General features: G+C 29.8%; 1 protein-coding gene across 1 annotated transcript in view; it reads left to right on the top strand.

The window, feature by feature from the left end:
• Positions 1-6562: 6562 nt before the first annotated feature.
• The window catches only part of LOC121132615 (uncharacterized), a 62121-nt gene continuing 48871 nt past the window's right edge, over positions 6563-19812 (top strand). Inside the window, exon 1 of the mRNA XM_040728046.2 lies at positions 6563-6789. The gene's annotated coding sequence lies outside the window, so the exon portion shown is untranslated. The remainder of the gene's footprint in view (positions 6790-19812) is intronic.

The following is a 19812-nucleotide window of genomic DNA, read 5'->3' as shown; positions in this document are numbered from 1 at the left end:
TTATTCGAGTTATTGAGAATTTACTATATGTACTTGTTTTTTACCTTCAGAAGCAGCAAAAGAAATAGGATAATCAGAAGGCCATATGCTGACACCCAGATATTTGGCTACATATCAAACTGACAAGGGCATATAGAATATGGATAAAATCCTTAATTTCAACCAGAACTTTATAGCCAACACTTTAACAAAAAAAAAATTTTTTTGGGGAGTGTACCTCGATAAAGACGAAGGGAAGGTTTCCAAGTACCAAGGTTACGGCCACAAGTCAAAAAGCTCAAGGATTTGGAAAGGAAGAAACTTCAGAGGACTGTAAAATATGTTGAAAGAATGTTTCAAATTTCCAAAATATCTACCAAAGGCAAATATTTAGGTTGATTAGACTCTAAAAAATTATAGTTCCATCCATTTATATAAAATTAAGGAAATATTAATTTAAGGTTACACAATTTATCTTTCTCTGGACATGTACATTATCATTATTGGGCGTAAAATGACAAAACAGTCATTTGAAATCAACGCGATAATTATGGTGTACCCAGTATTACTTTTCATTTAGTAAATGAGTTATAAATTCAAAAATCCCTCTGTGGACTAAAAAAGGAAAATATTTAATTTTGAATGTCAATTTTTGTGTTTATGTGTCTTTTTTAACATAAAAACAAATATTAAAAGAACCATTAAGCCTGAGCTCAAAAATGTTGATGCATAGTATTATTGAAATAAAATCAATTATATTACCTTTTAACTCAAATAATTGCTCCACGAAAATTTCAATGCTCAAAGTTAGCATATAGTAGCCTAAGGTATGCCAAGCTTTTGAAAGAGAATATATTTACTTTCTAGTAGTAAAACTCTCAGCAAAAAAAAAAAAAAAAAAAAATAGTGAGTAACTACCGGGCCGTGCAGAATTATTTACCGATTTTTGTTCAGAACATATCGCAGTGAATAATGACATTTCAAATGACTTGAGAAACAATTATTCATATATTTTTAGAATAATAAAATAGTTTGTGATCAAATTTAATCAATGTAGCCACCATTTGACTCAATGACACTGGTCAGGCGACGTTTGAAGCTGCCACAGACTTGCTGAATGTAATCGGCGTACATGGAGGCCCAGGCCTTGTTGACAGCAGCCTTTAAGGCATTTATGTTCTCGTGTCGTTTTTTGTAGGCCTTGGTCTCCACGTGCGCCTAGATAGAGAAGTCTAGTGAGTTCATATCTGGGCTCTGAGGTGGCCAGTAGTCCTTGCGCCAAAAGTTCATGTTGTCCTTGAGCCACTCCTGAGCTTTCTTGGAAGCGTGGGCGGGTGCTCCATCTTGTTGAAACCCCCAAGAAGAGTTGCCGACTATGGATTTGATCCACGGAAGGACCTTGGCTTCATGGTCTTCCCGTTCGAGGCTACGAGACACAACATCATCACCGAAGCAGGGTGCTTTGTTGTTGCCACATAGCGGTGCTTATCTTGCACATCTCCAAAGCTCACAATACGGTAATTTTGCCTGTTGAAAACAGGATCGACCGTAAAAGTTTTCTCATCTGAAAAAATGATGATGCGTCCAGATGAGCTCTTGATATCATTCAAGATTTTCTGGCACACTCAAGTCTGACTTTCTCGCTGACGTTCAGTTAGCAGAGGGCGTTCAGGGACTTTCCTCCAGCCCTTTTCAATGTCCTTGAAACACTTGATCTCGACGTTCCCATCTTTCTGGCCATGTCGGCAATGGACCTGTTGGGAGTCCTCTTGAACACCGCCTTTACTTGCCTTGTTGAGAGAGTGGGCTTCCTGCCAGCCCCAGGGGAATGCTTGAGATCACCCCCAGCCTCCAAGGGCTTGGAAACGTTGTAAATTATCTTCAACGAGGCTCCAACCCGTTCCCTAATGTTGTTATGAGGCACTCCCGCTCGGAGGAGGGCTGCAATTTCGATCCTCTTTGTTTCCTGATTGGACATGGTCTCATGTGTGGAAGTTGTTACGCTCTCACAGGAAGGATTTTTGTTTATTTTAACAGTAAAAATACGAAACAATCAGATTGGTTCCACCAAACCTCTTAAAAAGTATATTTACATCATCGGTAAATAATTTTGCACGACCCAGTATATCCTAGCAGTCAAATGCTGGCTAGAACGCTACTCAATATATGTAAGTCCTTAACATGCTGAGGATTGAATGTCTAGCAGACAAACTAATGGTTAGAGTTGCATAAAATATGACCCTGCAGAATTATTTTATAGTTAGCAATTTATAGAGTGTTTTTTTTTGTTTTTTTAAATTTTCGAAAGCTGTTGTCAACTTTTAATTATAAAGTAACCACAAGTGTCTGTGTTCACGAATGACGGAGAGGAAAACTGAGGATTTGGTCGGAAATGGGGAGTATTAAGTGTTAGTCCTTGTTGCACTCAGACTATAATTGATGATCAACATCAAAGCAGTTCCTGCGTATGTCCTTGCTAGATACAGAGTTGGGTTTTTTGTGTTTTTTTTGTTGTTGTTTTTTTGCAGCTTATCTAATGAGACATCTGGCAGATAGGCTACTCTATTTTCAAACATTCTACAAATTTGTAAGCTTACCATGTCATTTTTAGTTTTCTTTTATTTTTAGATATCGACAGGCCTTATTTTATACAACTCAACTAATAATACAAATAACAGTCCATTAATAAAGCTGTAAAAATCCTATACAAACATGCTAAATTATAACAGACATTACACTTTTTTCTACGCGCACATAGGTTGCTATATGCCATCAAAATGTTTACTCAGGGATTTTAATATATAAATATTAAAAATCAATTTATGATTTTATATTTATAAGTATAACAAACATATCTATGAATAAAAGTTTAAACAGCAAGAGAAGCCAACAAAATTAATATACTTTATTGATACAATTTGTATGTATATGCACAATTTAGTACAACCAAAACAAAAACATATGTCCATTAGGCTGACTACTAAAAGAAACAATTTTTTCATTTTTATTCTCTTATCCTCTCAAACAGTTATAATATTCAAAATATATTCCTGTGCCAAATACTGTAACGTTTGAGCGACACTCATAGGTGGTCCTAGTTTATAAAACTTTTGACCCTCGTTATCTACCGTTCTATCGTTTTTATTTTTTTTAAAGAAGTGAATCGTAGAATCAATGTTGATTTGACCACTACCGAGAAAAGAAGATTGTACCAAATAATCGTTTTTGTAGATACATAAATATTAAATAGTCTAATTGATGTTAAAAAGGACTGAATATTGAAACTACTACCAAACAAGTTAGGTATTGGTATTGATATGAAATTTATTTATACTTACAGACTAAGTTAGTATTGAAACTTTATGTTATCAGAAAAAAAATGTGAATAACAATTTTTAAAGCTAATTTTTTTAAATAGAACAAAACATAAGGATGCGGGAAATATTCATTAAAGTCAAAAAATATTTTACACATCATGGTTTTATATCAAGGGGAAAAAATGGAAGGATTGATTTAAGGATTTGATTTTTAAGGGGTATACTAATACCTAAAAGTATCAATGTGATACTGTGAATTAAATTGATCATAAAATATACAAAGTGGGGATTTTAAAATCAGAACAAGCATAATCATCAATATTTTGGTCATTCTGAGATCTATCTTTATGAAAGTGTACTTATCGTATTCAACTGACAAAACTATGCCCGGGAACACGGAAGACTCATGATCGTTTTGATTGCAAAAAATGCACTCCAGACTTCCTGAAGGCCCTACAGCAAAAGGAAATGTGGCATCCTACCTCGTTGAATCTGAACCACTTGGACTGCTATGTGGAAAAAAATTCGAATAAACGTGCACATAATGTTGTTGACTCCTTTTAGGCTTCCATTCTCGAGGAGGTGGCCCAAATGGAGAAAGATTTCTCATTAATGGCTGTGCCAGGTTCAGAGGCAGGTTGGAGGCTGTGGTTGAAGCTGAGGGTGGTTGGTTAGAGAGATGTATTTCACTAGGGACATGTAAGAGTAACAGATTTGTTAATTACTGAATTAATTTTCGGAATTAAATTGTAGAATACTTCAACCGCATATATACGGTTAATGTGATATCTGATGATTTTAGACAAAGACAAATCAAGAAAACAATAAATTACCAATTTATTTTTGCACATTAAATACACCCCAATATTTCATAAGAATATTTCCGTCAATTATAGACTTTATATTCAAATTTATGAAATAGTATGAGATACCAAAGCATGTTAGTTATAGGTTATAACCATCATTTGATTTATTAGACTTAATTTGGCCCTTTCAAATAAAATCTATCAATATCTATTTTTTTAATAAGGACAATGAATTTTTGCTAATTAAATTGCAATTTGCCAAACACCCAAAGGATTACTAAAAATGATTTATTGATAGAAATGAAGGATAATTTGCCGAACCTTAATTAATAGTGCATTGCTGGACCACAGATATTTCTACCTATGAAATAATATCCACATAGCTACGTCTTAATCCTATTGCTAATCTTATATAATTTTTTTACACTATATTCAGACTCTTCATTGATGATACAGGGGCGTCTGCAGAGGGTGGGATAGCAGGGTTGTAGCCCCCCCCTCAAATGAAGAACTTTTTGCTTTTTACGTGAAAATTTGAATTTTTTTTCAAATAAAAAATATTTGAAATTTAATTTTTCAATTTTTTTTCCAAAAATCTTAACTTTTTTGAACATTTGTGGATTTTGGAAAAAAAATTCCAAAAAAATTTACTTTTTGTGAATAATGAAGGATTTTTGAAATTTTTTCTAAAGATTTTATTTTTTGCCAAAAGTTGTTGATTTTTGGATTTTTTTACAAAAATGTACTTTTTTGAAAATGACTATTGATTTTTGAAATTTTTTTTCGAAGAAAAAAGTAAAAGATTTTAGAAAAAATTAAATTTTTCGAGAATAGCTGTGGATTTTTGAATTTTTTTGTGAATAGCTGTAAATTTTTGAATTTTTTTAAACAAAATTAATTTTTTTGATTTTCTTTTCAAAAATTTCAAAAACAAAGTCACTTAAAGGAAGAGAAAAAAATAGCTAAATAATCCTGCAGACGCCCCTACGACAATACCATTGAGAATGTTATGGTGAATCTATGCCAATCCACAAAATATAAGATTGAATGTCACTGAAGATGAAGTACAGGCTATGCTAGCAGATTATTTGTTATCAGAATGTATTAAATACACAAATAAAAGGTTATTTTGAATAACAAATCAGACTGTCCAACAACTTTAAAGGATGCAATAAGGTCATAGGCAGAGTTTATTTTTATCGTTGAATACAAATGTATAATCTAGACTCAATGATGAAGAATATCCTTGTAGCTTCTTTTTGTATTGACAGCCTACAATGTATTACTTGAACATAATCAATTATGTATATTTATAGCAAGGGCGCCTGAAGGATTATTATTTTTTGGAAAAAAAATAAAAAAATCCACTGTTGTTGACAAAAAATTAAAATATTAAATTTTTTTGGAAAAAATTCCAGAGCTATTCTCAAAAAAAATTAAGATATTTTTTTTATGTAAAAAAAATCAAAAATCCACAACTGTTCACAAAAAAAAATTGCATGTTTTTTTTTTTTTACAATTGTTTTGATTACAAAAAACACACTCCAGACTTCCTAAAGGCCCCCATCCTCGTCAGATCTGAACCCCTTGGACTACAATGTATAGAGAAATTCCAATAAACGTTCACACAACACGCTGTTGACTCCTTTTAGGCTTCCATTCTCGAGGTAGTTGGCAAAATGGACAAAGTCCCTCATTAATGCTTCTGCCATGTTCAGAAACAGGTTGGAGACTAGGGTTGAAGCTGAGGTTAGTTTTTTTTATTTTTAATCAGAAGCAATTTACAGAAAATGAAATTTTCTGTAAAACAATTTGAAAAATTAAATTTCAAATATTAAATTTACTTGTAAAAAGTCAAAACTCCTTAATTTGGACTCCCCTGTATAGGTAGATAAACTATTATCAATATATTATACACAACCAAATGTTCTTCAATAAAAGAGCGTTCAAGAGTAGATTCTTTTACAAGTCTGAGTATGATAGGAAGAAATGGGTATGTATGTGACTTATGTAATCCTAATTTTAATAATAATAAAAAGAAAAGTGAAAGAAAATTGTTCAAGGCCCATTTTTTTTTTTTTTTTTCTTCAAAAAGGAAAAGAGCAACATATTCTTATTGGATGTATGTACAAGGTTTAAGAAAGTAAAAGAAGAGAGTGATACAAATAAAGACGCGCAACCTATCTATATTTTGACGGTTATGTATTATATTATGTAGTACGCCATATTGATGAAGTAAAAAAAAAAGAAGAAAAAGAAATATAAGAATTTACAAGGATCCCTTCGACTCTATGATATTGTTTGCCTTCCTCTTTCACTGTTCATAGTGTATATAGTATATCTTGTATCAAGCCCTACCGCTCCTTACTTTAATATAAGATTTACTCTTCAACGTGTCTTGTTTTTAAGAGCGCGTTTAATATAACGAACAGCTAAACACTTTTTCCTTTTCTAACTATTAGTTTTGGGATTCATACCTAGGTGCTATGTAGTAGTATTATTGTACTACAGGTTATATTATATCTTTATGTATTTGTAGTGTGTTTTCAATTTATACTTTTCGTCTCAGTTCATTTTTTGGTTACTATACATATATTAAAAATATCAGTGATAATCTCATTGCTTCGATTATTGATATTCTTTCATCAACCTCCAATAAAAAAAAAAGTCTACATAGCTATTTGAAGGTATGGAAATTTATAAACCTCTAGCAAATTTATTTGTGAATCTGTACATTTTTTGTAGAGTACAACTAACAGCTAAAACTAACTCGTAAACATAGTCAAATCATAACTAAATTCACAACACCATTGCAGTTAGGATTATTTTTTAAATTGGGAGAAGAGTGTCGTAATCATAGTTTTGTTATTGAGGAGATTGATTTTTTTATACTCAATATTAATAGGCCGATAGATACGAATATTGAAAAAATTATTAGGAGTCCCTCCCCCTGTTCCCCTGGTAATTACGATATTTATAAATAAGTTAAAATCTGGCTAAGGAGACATTTTGATACTACAGAAAACAACGACTACCATGATTTCTGAACTATTTAATTTAGTGGCGAAGATGGGGCTTTTTTAACGTGAGGAGGGGGCATTCAAAGGGGTCACTACATAAATTATGTAATATCTGAGGGGTGGGGGACATTTTGATGTAACAGAATACATGTTCAACCACTTCCACGTACGTTACCTATAACGGCTCCCATGATTCATAACCTATTTAATCAAGTGGTGAAGATTGACTTTTTAAGGGGTATTCTAGGGGTTCACTATATAAGTGATGTAACATCGGGGGGGGGTACATTTTGAAAGTGAACAGAAAATATGTGCAAACCCCTCTTTGGCTGTCGCCCATAATGGCGCATATTATTAATAAACTATTTAATCCAGTAGTGCAGATAGGATTTTTAGACTGGGAAAGACTATTCAAGGGTGTCACTCTCTACATAAAATATGTCAAATCCTGGGGGGAGATTATAAAAAATCTGATGGGGATTTGTCCTTTCCATCACCCCCCCCAAGTCCTCCTCCCTAACGGCGCCCATGTTTTAATCCATTGTGTTTTTTAAATTAAAGATGATTATTAAAATGATGAAATTGTACATACATATTGACTTGTACATTGAAAAAATCAAAAAATATTTCTTGAGCCTCATTTCATGGTTATTTTAACCATAATAATAGGCAATACAATATACATATTTTCTCTATTCAAAAATTCAAGAAAATTCATACATAATAAAAAAATTGAATGAATGATAGTTTTTTTTTGTTTTTTTTTTCTGTTTACCACTCGTTATTATTTGAATATCTGTTTATATGTTTATAGGTACTTCAATAATGATGAATCATTGTTGTTTTTACACTGTTTCTTTTTTTAAATATGGGGTACTTATAGTTTTCTAATTTTTTACAATTATTTTATGATAAGAAATACAGTCATGACGCTGAAATTAGTTAAATAAATCAATATTTTTATACACTATAAAGGTATTAATTAATTGTTAAAAAAAAAAAAAAAAAAAAAAAAAAATTCACTCCATTTACTAATGAATTAAATTACTTACATCATTAATACTGATACTTAGTGTGTATGTTTATACATAAATAAAAATGAAAATTATGAACAATATTGAAGGATGAACAAATTCAATCTTTCTATATGAGGTTACAATATATCTTCCGGGTCTTTATTCGCCTTTAAAATATAGGTATATATATAAAGAGCAAAAAAAAAAAAATTGAAAGTTATCAAAGTAAGTTTAACGCCGTGGAAGAAAAGATTACATTGATCATATCATTTGTAATGTTATCTGAATTTACATCTAGAAATGCAATTATGTTAAAAAAAATATAGTGTTTTTTTTTCTACAAAGAACCTATGGAATGCGTTGATTAAATTGAATTGAAGTAATATAATATGAAAAATTATATAGCTGAACATTATAGATACAATGAAAGTTTTTGTAGGGATGTGTTTTTATATTATACAAGCTCAAGTTATACTTTTTTTTTTAAAAAGTGTGTCTAAAAAACCGTGAAAAATTTACCAAGCCGCAAAAATTAGCCATTTCTTAAAAACCCTAAAACTTGGCAGGGCAGTTTATACTTTTTTTAAAGAACTTGATATAAGGATGAAGTTGATTTTTCTATTATTAACGGATTCAAAATTCAATTGTATACACTAAGATAAATCCAGTTGAAGCTGTAGTCGAGAAGATAATCTGTCAGTTGATACTAATTGTACTATTCTTGGCCCCTGGGATCTTAGTTCGATGACATTAGAACCAAAAAATGCATTTCACCTCTAATACGTTTAAAATGAAATTTAGGGTTTTCAAGAAATGACCAATTTGCATGAATAACTAAATTTTTCGTGTTTTCTTAAAGTCACTTAAGATCAGTGGTTCCTAACTGGGGGTTCTCAATTTATATTCTAGGACTTTGCGAGATATTACATTAATAAAACATTTGGTTTAGTATAATTTATATGATGCAGGATATTATAAATCGTTATATTGCTCCTCAGTGATGAAAAGGTTGGGAATCACTGAGATACATAACCAGATTAATAATGCCATTTTTGTTATTGGGAGCCTGATTTGAGTGACTATTTGTGATTACCATTAATAGGAAGGATAAATACTACTACTCTGAAAAAAAATTAATAAGGTCATTCATTGTATTTCAATTATGAATTTTAAATCTCTCTTGATTCATTTTTTTTTTCTAAATCAGTGGTTCTAAAACTGGGGGTACGTGTGCCACAGGTGGTAGGGCCGTCTTTAGAATTTTTTCTTTGAAACAAGGGGAGGGGGTCAACAGTTCAAAAATATTATGATATTTTTTTTTAAATACTTTTTTTTTGAATAACCTTTTCTAAAAATATATAAAAAAATAATTGTTTTTAAAAAAGGCAATTACTTTTTTTTTTTTTTCATATATTAAATATTCTAAATGTTTCACGACAACTGCTGGCTATTCTTCAAAATTATATAAGCTTTCCCATAGATATCCCATTTTTCCGACTGACACAACGGTTATGATTAGTTGTACGTTGAGGCGTGACTAATGGAGGGGTGTTTGGAAGGGGAAATAATATCTCATTGACGAGATTTTTGTTATCAAAATTAGAAATATATTTTAAAAATTTGTTAAAGAAACAAACAAAACATGTCTTGTTTCTAAAAGGTGCCTTGCATTCTGTCAAAAAAGGTCAAATTTTAAAAGTTTTATATGTGTAATGACGTTACATGGAAATTTATTTGATATTTTCTCAGGTGGTAAGCAATGTAAAAGTTTGAGAAACACTGCTCTACATATATGAATGGTTAATTTTGCTCAGACGAATTCAACTTTTAAAGAGATATACTTGAGTCTATGTATAGCAGTTTATAGAAGTAATTTTTTTTTTAGACCAAGCATATGAAAGTATAATTTTACAACCCATAAAAATATTATATGTTTTTTTTAGTATATAATAATAAGTTTTTGTATGGACAACAAATTGAAAAATGAATGAATCATATTAGGGCTCTGACATGCGATTTATCATTTTAAATGTAACTATGTAGAAGAATAGTATTTTACTTTGGAAGTGTTTATTTGGACTTGTTTATTTTCAATTCATATATAATATATACATTTTGCAATCTTTTTACAAGGGCATTTACTTCGATCCTCATAGAGTTCATCATTTATTATTTGTGATAAGAGCAGGTCTTTATACTTTATTAAAACTGAGTATGGTAGTATAACCATTAGTGGATTCTTTCACAATAGCTAAGCATGTGCATGGAACATTATATATAATATACCATATAAACCCGCCGGCTTTGTTCGTCATATGTTTTTATTAGATTTATTGTTTATATTAAATGGATTTTTAAAAATCAAACCATTATTTTGTTCCATTCTTTTAAAGTTTTTACTAATACGCTGAACAGTATTTTTTTTTTCTACATCCCTTTGGGTATACAGCTATTATACAACTTTATTTAATACTCTAGGATTTTTCTATAAAGATTTGTGTTTTGCAAAAATGTTGTCCTTAGGTACCCCACCCCCTGTTGCTTACGACGAAACAAATCAGTAGATGTGAGACTATACTGGGCAATTGTGATAAAACCTTTTTTATTCAACTGTTGCTACGTTAGTCCCTACCCAAAAAACCAAAAAAAAATGTTTCTTATTGTTTATCCTTTTTTTAAGCTAAACACTTTGAATTTTAAGTACAATTCTAATGTTATAGGGCCAACTCTTTAGTGTAAAATAGTATTTACAAAAGTTACAAGAGTTCAAATAAAATTGTATTTATTGGTGCTCAACATATTGACTCTTATGATGAACATAAAGTAACAACACATTGTCCTAATGGTGTAACATGCAAACAAAAAACACAATTCATCAAACTGTTTTAGAATTTTTAGGTGACATATAGACATAAATTTTCAAGGCACCTAAAATCAAATTATGTATCACTTTTTATATTCTTCCATTGCTACACTTCACGGGTAATTTTTGTTCAAAATAAACAAAAAATGAAACATAGTATTATAATTTATTTAACTTTGTATGCAATTTTTTTTATCAAAATTAATTTGTCTGTTTTAATTTTATTGAACATCATGTGAAGTGGACTGGAAGAGGTACCCACCCCTGTATATGACGATATGCAGAGACGTCCACAGGGGATGGAGAGGCTTTAGTATTTAGTAATTTAACATTAGATTTTTTTTCTGTGATAACTATGATTTTTTGAATTTTTTCTCTAAGAAAATGTAATATTTGAAAAACAAACAGTTTTGAACAGCTTTGGATTTTTCAAATTTATTCCTAAAAATTTAATATTTGAAATTTTTTTCTAAATGATTTATTTGTATGTGAACAGCTGTGGATTTTTGATTTTTCTTTTTTTCCAAAAAAATCCATAAAACAAGCCTTCTTCCTCCCTCTCAAATATAATCAAGTTGACGCCGTTTTTATGTGCTGTTGTACTGATGGTCCACGGATCAATTATGTTCCATATAAATTTTTTTATATTTGTATCGTTTCATATTGTGCAAATAAATCGTGTTTTATGGAGCTGTAAAGGTTGCTGACCGCTGCATTTGTTCCATTTATTTATTTTTACACAGCACTAATAACATTTGTAATTGTCTGGCGAAGGAAAAATCATGACAAACATTGTATTTATGAGCTATATTAACAATTGGCATAAATTTATTTATGTTGTTGTATTTTCGTAATACGTTGTATATATTTATATATTGAATAAGCAAAATAGTATGTATACAATAGTTTTTTTTATATAGAACCCAATCAAAATGCCATTTTGAAGACATTGTAATCTTCGTATTGTTTCGCATAAAAACATAAAATATTGTAAATTCCATGAAACTGCTGAACGCCAACTAACAAATCGTTTTGACAACAAAAGAAATATTTATTTTATTTTAATTTTTGGTTTACACCACATATTGTATATTATGTAGTCAATTTGACAAAAATTCCATAACAAAAACAAATTTTAAAAATATCAATTATTTTCTCATATTCTTAATAATTGTATATTTAAAAAAGAACTATACATTCAAATCCGGAGTAAAGACATATTTTGCTTTCGACGTAAGTGCATCTTAAAATCAATTTATAATTGCATGTATATTTATTTAATTAATTGTTCAAAATTGAGTTGTAGAAATATTTTGTGGATAAAATTTGTCATTTTTCTTACTTTTTGTAAATAAAAAGTAGTCTAAGATTTTTTCCCAATCTCCCTCTAGAGTGAATTTATTGAGTCCATGTTTGTGGATATGCTGTATAAAGGGTTTTTACTAATGTCCCCGCTTGAATTATAAATTGACAGTGAGGCCAGGTTGTGGACATAGACTTGATATATTCCCCAACATGGCCTTTAAATTAAAAAGTACTGAGAATTCCTACGAAATCTTTATATTTTTACAAATGATTATATTTTGGATCAATTAGGGACAAGAAATATAGGATAATTGGAAAAAATATCTGATCCTTAGAAATATACCTAATAGTTAATTTATTGTCTACCTTTGGAGTGACAGATTCTTGATAGATAGTAAATGGTCCAGTCATTTTATTTGTCGGTCTCATTTTGACATCCAAATACGAAGCAGTAGTTAATCACTTTCCTTAATCTTAATGAAACAAAGGGTTTTTATTCTAATAAAATTTGACTGTTTATGCTCACAATATATCTAACGTCACGTGAAAGAGCTCTATGGATATTATGAAAAGAACAAAATATAAATTAATGACAGAAATATGTTTTAAAAATAATTTTGAATGCACGTGTATTAATTTGGTAAATGTTTTTTTGATTAGAACAGGGGTAGTAAAAATAAATCCATTACTTTTCAGAAAGATGGCTTTAGTCATGTGTATCTTGTACTGTAAAAGTGCGATCTATTGACGCTAGAGGGTGTTGGAAAGATGAGTTTTGGTACTAAAAAACTGTTTTTTGATTGTTTGACTCCGTTTTGTTTGAGTGGTAAGGAGAAAATACGCCATAACTAAAGTTTTTCTTCAATGAAGGGGAAAACACAAGCCAGTCAGCTAAAAATGTGAATAGTGTTTATAGTCCTAATATTGTAAAGGCCAATATAACTTAATTTTAGTTTGGTTGACTCCGTTCCAGTAATTTTGATTTAAAAGATGTTTTACGCTCTGTAAGACCAATTGTTGAAAGTGTGGATAAACCAAAGGAAATTGTTGAGTCCGATTTGTAAATAAATAAATTTGTAAACCGCCGTTTTGAATGCCAAAGAGATAAACATTTAAAAAAAAATTAAGTTGTAGGAAAATACACTAAAAATAATATATTTCTTTGTACTACGCCTAATATTTTTCTAGCAGTAAAATTCAAAGTTGGTTTTATCCAAAGAACTGATACTGAGGTCATCATATTTGAATTTCCAAAAAAGAAGACACATAGCCATATTGTTAGGGTAGAATAATTAATAAAATATAAATAAATTTTGATTCTTGTTTTGTATTACAATAAAAAGTGCCTCCAATTTGTACTAATGTTGCTCTTTTTTGATGGAGTTTATGTAGTAAAAATTTGGTTTAAGGAAAAAGTTGGGAGATATCCGTATTTTTCTCATAAACGAATTGTCCAGATTTGACAATACATACGTATATTGCAACATGCTCAATAATTCTATATACTTAATTGATAGATAATATTAAGAAATGCGTTCCTGATATTAATTATATTTTACATTTTTGTACGTAATTACGGGAATATATTCGAGGAATGTCATGTTGTAATTTTTTGAGATTACTTATTATTTCAACATTTTTCGGGTAGATTGTGCTTTATAAATTATAAATAAAGATTGTTAATATCTTACTTACAAGAATATAAAGTGCATAGCTATTATTTTTAATCAATGTATATTAGACGGGTTCTAAAATTGGGCTTTTCGAAATGTAAGGGAGACATATTGTCTCCAAAAGTTGTTATTTGAATAAAAAATGAAGAAATTTAAAATTTAAGTTATAATAATTAATATTATGAGGGTGAATTTATTAATTTTACGATAAAAATAGAATTTTTACCCCAAAAACTAGGAGAAAACTGTTTGAAATCTATTGAAAACATTGTTTTAAATATAAATTACTGTATTTTTACCCATTTTTATCTAAAAATAGCGCATATTTATATTTAGAAGTGAAATTTTTTCTATAAAATAATAAAATTCACGGGTTCAAGAACCAAATGTGCAATTTCTAAAAAATGATCAATATTTAAAAGTTGTGTAGGGCCTTTGAAGCTGTTAGTGTCACAATTTTGTTTTAAAAAAATAGAATTATTTCCTGCAAAAACATGGTAAAAACTAAATAAAAAGTTTGTTTATTCATCTAAAATAGTTGTTTAAATTTTTTTTTCTATTTTTACTCATATCCACTTTTTTTTTTTTTTTTGGATAAGAAGTAAAAGTTCTATTTATTTCTTTAAAAAACTATAAAGTTCATAGGTTCAAGGGCTATGCGCAACTTTTAATGATTGATCAATGTTTAGATCTTGTGTGGGGCCTTTGATATTACAATTTTATGATAAAAATGGAATTCTTAACTAGATAAAAACTATGGGGAACTATTAATAACTCCAGTCTACTTTTGGAATGGTTTAAAAAGACTACAGTCCCATCTTAATACATTTGTTAGTCCTCGGACTGGTCCTTATCCGTTTTTTATGTTAAATATAACTGCTGAAATGACGAAATGACTATGTCATTTCATCTGTTCATTATAACCTCTTTCAAAGAGACAAAATACCTCAAGTTTAAAGTAGAAGATGTGTGGCCAGAACTAATTGTTATAGGTTCTAGCTATAATTCATTATTTTCTTTGTCTTTATATTATTCAATCCTAGCTAAGGGTGAAGAAAATGTAAAAATAAGACCGATACTTAAAGGACTGAAAGGGGACCGTTCCAAACCTACTCGTGTGCCATCATAAATTGATCTATTTTAACTTATATCAACTATTATTTTTCACAATAAATTTATGACAATTAGAAACTTCAAGGCCCCTCTGCAACGCCTAAACATGTATCAATTTGACTCAAATTTTATATTGTCACCCAATATTTTGACCCAAAGCAGATTTAAGAACCACTCTAGTATTTATGTACTTACAAGGTTTACATAATGATTCATTAAAATAGTCTAAAGATGTCCCTATTTATTTTGTAACTACATTGGATAAACCTTTGCGTACATTGTACCTTCTACATCTTCCAATTTAACCATTAAAACTGCATTTTGCAATTTAACAGCAATACTTACTTATATGTAGTATGTACATAATTTCTATCAATTATCGATGTATGTAGTTGTTGATGATTATAGTGTGTGTATGAATAGAAAAAATAGAGCATACCTAGGTAGACACAGAAAGAAAAAAAAGTATCTTTTTTAGTAAAGCCGTAGGCAAGAAAAAATAATTTTCCTTTCATCAAAATGTATTTCTATGAAATACATGTGTTCAGTGATTTCAACTATTAAAATACACATTACACATACATATTTATAGCCGATATCTTCATTGTTGTTTTTAAAACAATGGATCTGTGCTTCATATGTATGTCTGTCTGCGTTAGTTATTTTATGAGGGATTTTATTCTCAATTGAACACCATTAATTTTTGTATTCCTTTGTATGCTCTAAAAATATAGGAACTGAAAATCCTTTCCTTCCTTAAAAAATGTGCACAAAAGGACCTCATCTTCACTTTAAAATATAGCTGGTTATAGGAGGGGTATTGGGGCACTTGCCGAAATTAAAAGCTTAGCACCATTATGTTAGTCAGTCCTCATTTATCGTTTCAGAAATTATTTTGACCAATGAAAAGATTAAAAAAAAGAAATTAAAAGTAAAAAGAGTCCTACACATTATGTTATGTCAGTCCTTGGCTCAAAATAGCTTAAAAATAAAGGCCCTGTTCAAAAATATTTTTTATAAAAAGATTCGAAATTAATAGAAAAAACGGGTCCTACCCATACTTTTGCTTGAGTTTGTATCTATTTGGTCCTGTTTAGTCTTAGGACCAGTCCTTCGGATTGTCAGTACTAGAACTGATTAAAAAAAGAAAAAATAAAGTTGATTAACCTCATCAAGGACCGAACTTTATACCGAAACTCAACTGGACGGTACTGCAGTCTTCCGTACTAAATAAGGACCAACACAATATAGACACCGCTCACGGTAAACCCCGACCCTGATTACAGCATTGGTTCTCAAAGAGAGTTCCTTAATAAACCCTCAGGAATTGAGTAATGTTTAATTTATAAATATTTATGCTGTATATCAACATAAAAACAATCTTGAACAAATATCAAGATGAGAAGAAAATACCCATTTCCTTTTCTTCTTTCATATATTCAGGGTTGATCTTATCTAGTGGTACATACATATTTTATTATTTTCAATTTTCGAGAGTAAAATTTAAATGAGAGGTTTTGTGAAGACATTTATTTAAGCAAATCATCTGAAAATAGTGCTTGGCACATTTTTTATTCATTATGTGAACCCTCAGCTCTAATATCTGCCTCAATGCGATGCTTAAATCCCTTGCAGGCCTTGACTATGTAGTCAGACTCGAGTTTGGTAAACTCCTTCTTAATGGAAGCCTCTAGAAATAGTGGTACGGCTTTATCCGAGCTTTCTTAGATATGACATGCTGCTTGAGAGAAGCTTCAAAATCCACTCATTTGTTGCTCCATTTACTCGTTCTTGTTTATTTTGTTTTTAATTGAGTCGAAACTTTACATACGCAATCTGGAGTAACAAAACCTATATTTTACCGTGTTTGAAGACAATCCACGAGTAAATTCCCGAATTATTAAAACTGAAATTAGGTGTACAACTTGATAAGATCAACCCTGTATACATAGGCTAATGTTTCATAGGCCATTTAGATTAAATTATCGGTTTATTATTTAAATTTGTTGGATGAATTGAAATACCATATAATCTGAGCTATAGGGAAGAACCTTCATTTAATTTAATTAGACTTAAATTGGCCCTGATATGACCACATTCAAATAAAATCCATCAAATTCTCATTCATTCACTGTGACAATGAATTTTGGCTACATTAAAAGTGCAATTTAGTAACTAATCTAAAGAGGAAATAAGAATAATTTGTTTATTGTAATTGACGATGATTTGTAGAAATGTAATTTACACTCAATTTTGAGAAAAGACCCTTTAAGTTTGCTTTTTGTTGATTGCCACATTTATTTTATATTAAATAAATAATGATGTATTTTGGAAATGGAAGATTTCATATTTTATTAAAAATGTGGAGTCACTATTTTTATAATCAAATAGGGCTGGGATAAGTGCCTCTAACGTACTACCCCTAAAACGACCACTGGGTTGACACTGAGGCGGACCCAGACTTATTGTACATAGATTTACATGCCTACTTCACTTAATCAAATATATTATTCAAATAAGAAGAATACATCTAATTTGCATCTTTAAAAACAATTAATAGGCGAAGTTTACATTTTCAAACCTTCATTCTTATGAACAGGTAAACAACAACGGAGTTTTTATAATATTGTATCTACCTCGAATAATTTTTGCCTTAATCAAGCAGAAAACAAATCAATATTGTTACTGAACTAGACCCATTGAAACCAAATATCTTTATATAAATAAAAGACAAATCATTATTTACGCTTCAAAGGAATGATTTTTTTTAACATAACAAATGAAAAATCGTGGGACTCGGTATCTACTGATTAATGCCACATTTATACTTCTAATAGCCATATTAAGAACCTACACGTAACTGAAATTATTAGTAAAATGCCATAGAATTATTGATCAATTACCCGTACTCACAAGAAGACAATCAAGGGTATAATTAGAATTAATGGTCGCTCACTTTCACTTCATTATTCTTAATTCTATTATTAATTGACTTTCACCATTACCCCTTTTTACCAAAGTCAGATGTTTTATAAATTGAATTTATTCAGCCATTCATTAAACTAATTGTACGCGTAGGAACAATAAGACATCTAATGGCTCATAATTCCACTTTTTTGTTTTGTTTTTCGTAATATTCTGGTTTCTTTCTTCTTCCCTTTTTTTAATTAACGATTTAATTACCCATATAACTCTGCATAATTAAATGTTTATTACTAATTAAAATTCGAATGAGTATGAAAAGTTTTTAAGATACTATATTGCTAACATTAACCTAAAATATACCTCTTATAAAAGGCTCAAAAATTCGTTTGATATATCTATCATATCAGCACTAAAGCAAGCTAGAATTATTTTTCTCAAAATTGAGTATGTATGCTGTTTGTATTTCTTCGACAAGTTATAGTCAATATCTATCATCAGATTATTCTGATTAATCCTTTAATGGTACTGTAAATTGCAAATTAGTATAGCAAAAATGAATTTTTCAAAATGAAGGAATTAGAAATTGATGTATTCGATTAAAGTGGCCATATCGTGGTCAAATTATGCTCCATTTATCAAATGAAGGTTTTAACATTCTCAGGCATTTCAATTCATCCCAGAAATTTGATTAATAATGGAATTAAAAATATTCATGAAATATTCAGCCCTACCCATTTATTAGAGTGGTGTTTCGGTCCGTAATTCATAGGACGTTCTGAGACCTTTATATCTCTATATATATTTTTTTTTGAAAGACCAATTTTATCCAAGTTCGGTCTACACAAAAAGAATCAGTCTTGAAAAAAAATGACGTTTTCTAAAAAATAAATTTGATAATAAAAAAGATTTTTTTATGTATGATCTCTTTTTAGAAAATTATTTTTGTACTTAGTCCATAGTTCAGACCGCGCTTTCAAACCAAAAAACAGTCCAAATGGGGGTAAAAAAATCCCTTAAGATCGAACCGGGGGAAAAATATGTATCGTAGAGAGTCTCAGCGCCAGCCTTTTTTTTAATTAAAAGATAAATTGGGAATTTTTCATTTTTTTAAATATTGTTTTTGTGTTGACACACAAATTACCAAATAAATAATAGCCTACAAATTTATTTGGAGAATTATTATATTTGTATACTCATAGTAGTCTATAAGACGTACGAATATAAAATGTAGGTTCATTTCAGTAAAAACTTAATTAGATCTGTAATATTTATATGTTATATAAATGTAGACTATGCTGGAATAGAAGGAATTTTAAGATAACTACTCATTGTTATATCAAAAGCCTACTTTTTTAAAGGCGAATTTTTCTTACATTTGCATATTCACTCTAGATTTGAAGTATTGAAGAGATCTTTAAAACATGAAAAAAAAGCGTTTCTTGACCATGTTTTTGTTTTTTAACTAACCTACTTACAAGGCCTTTACTTATACAAACTAAATATGTATACTCTATCGAAAGAGGAGACTAGACAGTCGAAATATTAGTTAATCAAAAAAACATTCACACACTCACACTTGATAAAAAAAAGTGACTAAAGATTGGACACCATATATAAGTCACCTAAAAATATGTTTGGACATTTTTGAAAAGTTTGAGAATCACTGTTTCAAAGATATTAACTCTAATTACTTTTGTTATAACTGTATTACTGCTAAATTTGGAACTTAAAATATGCTCTTTTCTGCTTTATTCTTATATTGTATCCTTAAAAAGTTCTACATTTTAAGACACCC

The sequence above is a fragment of the Lepeophtheirus salmonis genome, chromosome 2 (genome assembly GCF_016086655.4).
Source record: "Lepeophtheirus salmonis chromosome 2, UVic_Lsal_1.4, whole genome shotgun sequence".
In the NCBI taxonomy this organism is placed as follows: Eukaryota; Metazoa; Arthropoda; class Copepoda; order Siphonostomatoida; family Caligidae; genus Lepeophtheirus; species Lepeophtheirus salmonis.
This window is presented reverse-complemented; position numbering and strand designations above follow the sequence as displayed.